The sequence below is a fragment of the Dendrobium catenatum genome, unplaced genomic scaffold (genome assembly GCF_001605985.2).
Source record: "Dendrobium catenatum unplaced genomic scaffold, ASM160598v2 fragScaff_scaffold_543, whole genome shotgun sequence".
Lineage (NCBI taxonomy): Eukaryota > Viridiplantae > Streptophyta > Magnoliopsida > Asparagales > Orchidaceae > Dendrobium > Dendrobium catenatum.
The window spans coordinates 870722-879854 of NW_021319005.1; positions in this window are offsets into that span (position 1 = coordinate 870722).

The window sequence follows — 9133 nt, forward strand, 5'->3', positions numbered from 1 at the left end:
AGTGAATAAAAACATACACACACACACACATAAGGAGATCATATAAAATTTATTCTGATCGTACGAGACGATATTAGTTCGTACGGGATGATCAGACAGTTATCTCCTATTAAGACAATATGGAACGAATAGAAACTGGTTAGAAAAAATTTTTCTAAGTCCTATTCGTCCGGGACGAAATTAATTATCGTACAGGACGATTTGCTCTCTGTAAGAATTTCATCCAGACGAAATTAATTATCGTCAGGGACAATTTTGTCTCTGTAAAATCTTCATCCTGACGAACAAATTTTCGTCCAGACGATATAATCGACTTACGACGGTTTTTCTCATTCTGCAGTTTTTTGAACCAACCTTGTTATAATTGTTCGTACGGGACGATCAGCTTGTACGAAAACATTTCGTACACATATACAAACAGGTTCGTTTTAAGGCTTTTAATTAATATTGTCCAGGATGATCCACGATCGTACGGGACGATGCACTGCGGACAGAATTAAAAACTTACAGTTTTTGGGCGGTTTTTCTTATCTTTTGTATAAATAGTCCAAATTAGACTGCCACCTAATCTTTTTGTCATTTGATCTTCGTGCCTTTTGAGAGAATAGTCAAGGAGAGAGTGTAAGAGAGCATTCAAAGGAGAATTCTTACCACTGGAGTGTGAAGACTTCACTTGGTGTTTAAAGGTAAGAATCTCTACTTGTGAATTGGGATTACTTCACTCTTTTCTTTCTTTCTTCTAGATTTCTTGTGAGAAGATTTGTCAAGGAGATCCGGTTCGCTGTCGTCACTTAGAGAGTGTGAACAGTCAAAGGGTTCGCTGCCTACACTTGGAGAGTGTGAACTGCTGAAGGGTTCTCTGCCCACACTAGGAGAGTGTGAAAGGATGAAGGGTTCTCTGCCCACACTAGGAGAGTGTGAAAGGACGAAGGGTTCTCTGCCCACACTAGAAGAGTGTGAAAGGAAGGACGGTTCTCTGCCAACACTATGGATTGTGTAAAAGGATGACGGTTCTCTGCCGCACCGGGTAGTGGTGAAAAAAGTGTTTGTAAAGGCTTCTCCACCTTGCTGTGGGTGCGAAAGGAGAGTCACTATTGGTATTAGTGTAATACTCAGAGAGTGCCTCTGGGGAGTGGATGTAGGTCTGGTTTAGACCGAACCACTATAAATCTTGTGTCATTTACTTTACTATTTTTTATTTTCCACATTTTACTTTTGTTTAAAAACTCTGTGGTTGAAAAACTTTTTCTATAAAGTTTTATAAAAATTTTCATTTCGGTTCAACACTTTTTCAAAGAGGGTTTAAGTTTTAAAAATACCAATTCACCCCCCTCTTGGTAGCCTTGGGACATTAACTTAGGTCAAACAACCTATTCACTAGACTCAACATCCTCAAGAAGAACGAAGCCTCAATAGCTACCAAAGACACTTACAAAGTCCCTTGTCAAAGCTTAAATAGAAGAGCTCCAAACACGCTCATTAATTGCAACTTGCTGACTTTATCATCTTGGACGATATGAATATCGTTCTATACGATCAGTACAAAATAAACTCAATCAGCCAGGATGATTTGGGACGATCAGAAGGTTTTTTTGCATATCGTCTAGGCCGATAGTATATCATCATGTAAGATTAATTAAAATCAACACATATCATCCATATCACCGCCTTGAATAGAAGCTATCCAATATGTCACCGTCTAGGAATAACAAAGGTTTTTGAACTAGTCGTCCCGGTTGATCTTGCGATTTTCTAGGATGATGTGATCGTATCAATCAAGCCTTAATTGCTTTCCTTAAATATCAAATTAATTTAGGCATAATTGTGTTGCATCGTCTAGGATGATGTCCTGGATGATATCGAAAAGTAAATAATACCTAAATAGATCTGGCGGATGATTCTTTTTGATTTGAGCCTATCGTCCCAGCCAATACAAAGATCATCCAGGATCATGTACTTAAAGATGGCTGCCTTAACCAAGATGATCTAATTAGGGTTTCTATTTTCAGCTGATCGTCCAGGCCGATTAATGGATTGTCTTGGACAATGTGAAAAAAAAATAGAGAACTCTAAACAAAAAATAAGTGAGCAAGGTTACAAGAAAGCATACACCTTTATAGAACAAAAAAATATAATAATGAAATTTACAAATATAACATGTTCAGCCAAAACTTGAGTCTTGTATGGTGCACTGTAATCCTGAAATATTAGTAAACACATAAAGAAAAATATATGAAAAATACAGGCATATAATAGAAAGCGAGCCACAATATTTGTTATCATAAAAAATATAAACTCCTAAGCTCGAGTTACAATAATCTCCCCCCTTTTGATGTTGAAAAATATTACTGGTTGAATTTGAAAAATTAAAAATATTTTCTCCTAGTCTCCCCCTCACTATAATAAAAATTAAAAAAAAGGGGAAGACAATTTTTTTTTTATTTTTTATTTGAAAAAGAAAAAGGTTACAATAAGATACAAATACAACAGTAACTTCTCTCCCTTTGACATTATCAAAAAGAGAAGGGGTATAAATAAACAAAATGAATCCTGATGAAAAAGACTTTAAAAATGAGAAAGTTACCTCTTGATTTTATTCAAAAACTTAGTAAGGAATGGATTGAAAATACGTAATCTAGAAAAGGTTAAAAATTTAGAAATCATTAATCCAAGCTCTGATACCACTAGAAAATGCTCTGATGGCACTAGAAAGTTCGTTAGGGATGTTAAGCCCTTATGAACTAGTCCCAAGGCTAACCAAGAGGGGGGTGAATTAGATATTAAAAACTTTTTTAACTAAAAACATCTAAAACCAAGATTCACCATAGAAATCAAAGTGCGAAAATTAAATGTGGAAGCAATAAAAAAGAAAGAACACACCAGATTTATAGTGGTTCGGTCAAACCTTGACCTACATCCACTCCTCGGAGGCACCCTCTAAGTATTGCACTAACCATAATATCTCTCCTTTATCCCCCACAGCAAGGCAGAGAAGCCCTTACAAAATCACTTCCACCTTCCTCGGTGTGATGGAGTAGCCGGGCCCTTTAACACTAAAAAGATCCTCTTCTTCCCAAAACTTCTCTCAAGACAAGCCTTGAATCTGATGGTACTAAGGTGCAAGCTTATCGGAGAAATCGTGTGAAACCCCCTCTACACTCCCTTGAAACCCCCTCTAAGGATCTTCTCCCTCTCCTAAACTCCACCCTTTCCTCTCTCCCTTTCAATCACTCTCTTCAAGTTTCATCCAGAAGAATGAAGCCTCAATAGCTGCTAAAGACACTTACAAAGTCCCTTGTTAAAGCTTAAATAGAAGAACTCCAAACAAGCTCATTAATTAAAACTTGCCAATTTTATCGTCCATGACAATATGAATATCATGTAGAATGATATGAATATCATCCTATACAATTAGTGCAAATTAAGCTCGATCAGCCAGGATGATTTGGGATAATCAAAAGTTTTTTGTTCATATCGTCCAGACCGATAGTATATTATCCTGTACAATTAGTTCAAACCAGCACATATCGTCTAGAGTATTTCCCTGAATAAAAGCTATCTGATATGTGATCATCTTAGAACAACTAAGGTTTTTGAACTGATCGTCCCGGCTGATCATGTGATCGTCTAGGATGATGTGATTGTATCAATCAAGCCTTAATTATTTTCCTTAAATATCAAATTAATTTAGGCATAATTGTGTTGCATCGTCTAAGACGATATACTGGATGATGTCCAAAAGTAAATAATACCTAAATATATATGGTAGCTAATTCTTTCTTCTTTGAGCCTGTCATCCCGGCCGATACAAAAATTGTCCAGGATGATCTGCTTAAAGATGGTGCCTTATCTTGGATACCCTAATTAGGGTTTCTATTTTTATCTGATCGGCTAGGCCGATTAATGGATCGTCCCAGATGATGTGACCAAAAATAGAGAATTCTAAACTAGAAATAAGTGAGCAAGCTTACAAGAAAGCATACACCCTTAAAGAATAAAAAATACAATAATGAAAAATATAAATAAAACATGTTCTCTCAAAACTTGAGTCTTATAAGGTGCACTATAATCCTGAAATATTAGTAAACACAGAAAGAAAAATATATTGAAAATACAGGTAGATAATAAAAAGTTAGTCATAATATTTATTATCATAAAAAACATAAACTCATAAGCTCGAGTTACAACAATAAGGTTTTTTGAACTGATCATCCTGATCGATCCTGCGATCGTCCACGATGATTTGATCGAGGAATCAAACCTTAATTTCTTAACTTAATAACCAGATTAATTTAAGCATAATTATGTTTCATCATCCAGGACAATGTCCAAAAATAAATAATACCTAAATAGATCCAGCGGCTGATTCTTTCTGATTTAAGCCTATCATCTTGGCTGATACAAATATCGTCCAGGATGATACGCTTAATGATGATTGCCTTAACTAGAATGCCCTAATTAGGGTTTCTATTTTTAACAGATAGTCCAAGATGATTTATAGATCATCCCGGATGATGTGACCAAAAATAGAGAACTCTAAAAATAGATAGAAATTTTCCCCAATGTGTGTGTGTGTAAGATTACTTAACAGCAGAAATCATATCATTTATAATAGACTCAAGAAATGGAAAAGTTTACAAACTGACTTAGACCAAGTCTACTCAATCTTGAGCTGGTTCAAATTGCTGTTTGATCTTATGGACCTAAAATGTTAGTAGTTAAGGCAGTCATAGAGAAATAAAAGTATTTGCTATCATCAAAATTATACTCCCTGAAAGTAGATTTATAATAATCTCCCATTTTTTAATAATGGAAAACACAAAATAATTGAAGCAGTTCAAAATAGTTTTAATAGAAGCATGTAAAGAAATAACCACTGTTTAAATAGATTAATTATCCATCATAAAAATATAACAAATTAGAACATATTAGAATAGTATAAACTAGTACATTTACTCCCCCTTTTGACATCACAAAAAGCAGGAGGGAAAAAGAAAAAATAACACAAACATTTAAGCAGAAGTAAAACAACATCACACAAAAATAAGCAAACTAAAAGAAAGACGGCCCCTGATCATTTGAAGGAGGAGGTGGTGGTGGTGGATGTGGATAAAAGTAACTGAAAAGAGTCGCAAACTACTCTCCAAGTGAAGCCATATCCTGGTTGTGCTGGAGCTGCTGGTGAGCTACATAAGCATTGAAGCAAGCAACATCCTACGCATGTTGCTACTATTGTGCAACAACGAACGTCTCAAAGTGAGTATCGCACTGGTCGAATTGCTCCACAAGTTGATCCAGTTGAGAGTGCTAGCGGAGTAGAGTTGGTGCAAGAACAGGTGCAGGACTTGTCTCCTCCTCAGGTCCCTCGGCTTCCTCGTACCCCAGGTGGAGATGAGTATGAAAGTTCGTTAGGAATATTAAGCCCTTATGAACTAGTCCAAGCTAACCAAGAGGGGGGTGAATTAGTATTTTAAAAAAAATCTTTCACGATAAAAAAAAACTCAAACAAACCAAAACTCACCACAAAGAAATTTAACGTGCAAAAATTAAATGAAAAAAGTAGTAGAAAAGAAACATAAAAATTTATAGTGGTTTGGTCAACTCGACCTATGTCCACTTCCCGAAGGCGCCCTCTGAGTATTGCATTAAACTCAATGACTCTCCTTTTGCTCCCATAGAAAGGCCAAGAAGCCTGTACAAAACCTCCTTTCCACCGACACTAGTGAGTTAGAGAACCCAACTCCTTTTGCTTCCTCCTGAAGCAGGCATAGAACTTTAATAGATTGCTGAAGTGGAACTCTCTTGAACCTCCAAGAATAAGGGATGATGATCGGAGAAGATAACTTGGATCCTATCTTGGAGAAACCTTTGTGAAACCCCTTACAAACTCCCCCTCATAAGATCCTCTCTGTCTCTCTCTCCCTTTCTCTCCCTCTCATCTAGGCTCTCTTAGGTCAAGACAGTAGCAAAAGATGAGCTCTTGGGTAGAATAAGAGTTCTTAAATAGAAGAGGTTTGGAATAGCTCTTATTTTATACAAATCAACTTTAACATCCATGACGATATAAATATCGTCCTAGACGATCAGCATAAATTTCGCTCAATCAGCCCGGACAGTTTGGGATGATCAGAAGATTTTTGTTCATATCTTCCTATACGATCAGCATAAATCCTTGAATATTGTCCAGATAATCACACTGAATGGATGTTTGGACGATGAAAAATAGATTGATTGTCCAGGTCGATCTCACGATTATCCTGGACAATTAGTTCAAATTTGTGAAAATCGTCCAGACCATTACCTTGAAGGCATCTGGCCGATGAAGACCGTCTAGGAATAATCAAGCTTTTCTGAACAGATCATCCTGGCTAATCTTGCGATTGTCCAGGATGATTGGATTGAGTAACCAAAACATTAATTGCTTTTCGTAATAAGCAGATTAATTTAGGCATAATTTTGCTGCTTTATCCAAGATGATGTCCAAAAATAAATAATACCTAAACAGATCTGGCAGTTAATTCTTTCTAATTTGAGCCTCTTGTCTCGGCCGATACAAATATCGTAAGGGATGATGTGCTTAATGACAGAGGCCTTAACCAGGATGTCCTAATTAGGGTTTCTATTTTTAATAGATCATCCAGGATGATTTGTGGATCATCCCGGATGATGTGACTAAAAATATAAAACTCTAAAAATAGACAATAATTTTCCCATGTGTGTGTGTGCAATGTTACTTAGCATCAGGAACTCAATCATTTATAATAGACTCAAGAAAGGGAAAAGTTTTACAAACTGACTCAGACCCAGGCTACCCTAATCTTGAGCTGGTTCAAATTGTAGTTTGATCTTATGGACCTAAAATATTATAGTCAAGGAATTTATAGAGAAATAGAAGTGTTTACTATCATTAAAGCCATATTCCCTAAAAATAGATTCACAACAATCTCCCCCTTTTTGATGATGGCAAAATACAAAAATAATTAAAGCAGTTCAAAGCACTTTTAAAGGAAATAGGTGAATATTTCAACTAATGAACATAAAAACATAACAAACTAAAACAATGAAATCAGACTAGAACAGAACAAACTAGTATAACTACTCCCCCTTTTGACATCACAAAAAAGGAGGAGGGAAAAAGATACGCAACAAAAATATAACAAAAAAAGAAAAAAATAACATCACATAAAAACAAGCAAACTAAAAGAAGGACGACCCCTGATCATCAGAAGGAGGAGGCGGTGGTGGTGGATGTGGCTGAAAGTAACTCAAAAGAGTGGCGATCTGCTCTCTAAACCAGGCCATATCCTGGTCGTGCTGGTGCTGTAGGCGAATAATGTCCTCAGTATATTACTGCTCCTGCGTAGCAACGTAGTTCATGAACCGTGCCTCCCACTAGTCGAATTGCTCCACCAACTGATCCAGCTGAGAGTGCTGGCAAAGTGGAATAGGTGCAGGAATGGGTGCATGATCCTCCTCCTCCTCTGCTCCTTAAGCTTCCCCGTCCCCCAGGTGTATACGAGTATTATGTGGAATGTGGAAGGAATTGTTTGTGTAGAAGGCAGGTCGATAGTTGGGTGGGGCAGGATATTAGAGGTTGTATTTTAATTTTAGAATATATACAATGATATGTCCTAGGAAAAGATTGGGCTTCCTCTCATGTCCTAGATCTCGAATAGTAGTCAAATGCTCGTTGTAACGAAAGATCAGGTCAGTAGCATTGAATTCACGATGGGCCAAAATATTAAAGGTGGTGATTGAGAGAAGTGGAGTAATATGAACGCGATCACCAAATTTTGGGAGGATAGAGATATGAAGGACATGTTGGATTGTCCTAGCATCTTTGAGTAAGGTGCTAGTCTCTCTAACGTGAAAGTGAGCATTGGTGTTCCTTAAGAAGTGGTTGGCCGGAGCCCATTCATAGTCAGGATCATAATACAGGGTGTGGAGTTTATCTCATGTGGTGAAAAGGTGTAAAAGCTCATGACAGTCCTGATATGTGATTTTAATGAGACGTCGATTCACATAGGACCCGAGAGAGGTGAAAGCAGAATTCATGCAGAGGCTAGCAAAAAATTCAAAAAGAAGATCAGAGTTGAAATGAATAGCAAGAGTAAGGAGAAAACACAAGGAGGTGTGAGCAAATAGATCAAATACTAGATATGAGAGAATGTTCGGTTTGACAGATCGGAAGATAGTGATTCTGGCCATCTTGTACCTTTGGTAGGTGGCTTGATCATCCGCCTCAATGAATTGAGGGTCCAGAGTTTCCCTTGAGGAACTCCCAAAAGGATGGCGAGATCTCTTTCCGTCGGCCATTATTAGAAAATAGAGCACAAGAGTAAGAGCACAAGGGGATTTGAGAAGGTTTGAGTGAGAAAAAATTTCTAAAAGGCTTGGTTTATAAAGAATTGGTCCAATTGTCCAGGACAATTTTAGAATCATCTAAGACGATATGGTGCAATAATTACATCCGGGATGATTGATTAAAAAGTTGATAAAATCATCTAGGATGATTAGATATCATGTGGGATGATAAGACACTGTTACGGATCTATGGTTTATGATTTTGATGATAGCAAACATTCCTTATTTCTCTATGATTGCCTTATGTGCTAACGTTTCAGGTCCACACAATCAGACTGCAATCTGGAACCAGCTCAAGATTGGGTAGACTAGGTCTGTGTCAGTTTATAATCTTTTTCCTTTCTTGAGTCTGTTGTATTTGGTGTGACTATAACTTGATAGAAATTCTCTTGCTCCCTATATGATTTCTGTTTTTTGGTAACATCGGCCAGGACGATCGTAAGATCGGCCTGGACGATCTGTCCAAAATCAGAAATCTTAGTTAGGGCATCCTCATTAAGGCAGCCGTCAACAAATCGGCCTGGACGATACTTGTATCGGCCAGGACGATAATCTCAATTCAGAAAGAATCAACCGCCATAATCAGTTTAGGAAGTCTTTGTTTTAGGAAATCGGCCCGGACGATAATATTATCGTCCAGGACGATCTAACTCACTCATGCCTAAATTGATCTGGTATATTTGGAAAGTATTAATGGCTGATTGATACAATCACATCGTCCGGGACGATCGCATGATCGGCCAGGACGATGGCCTGGACGATCTATATC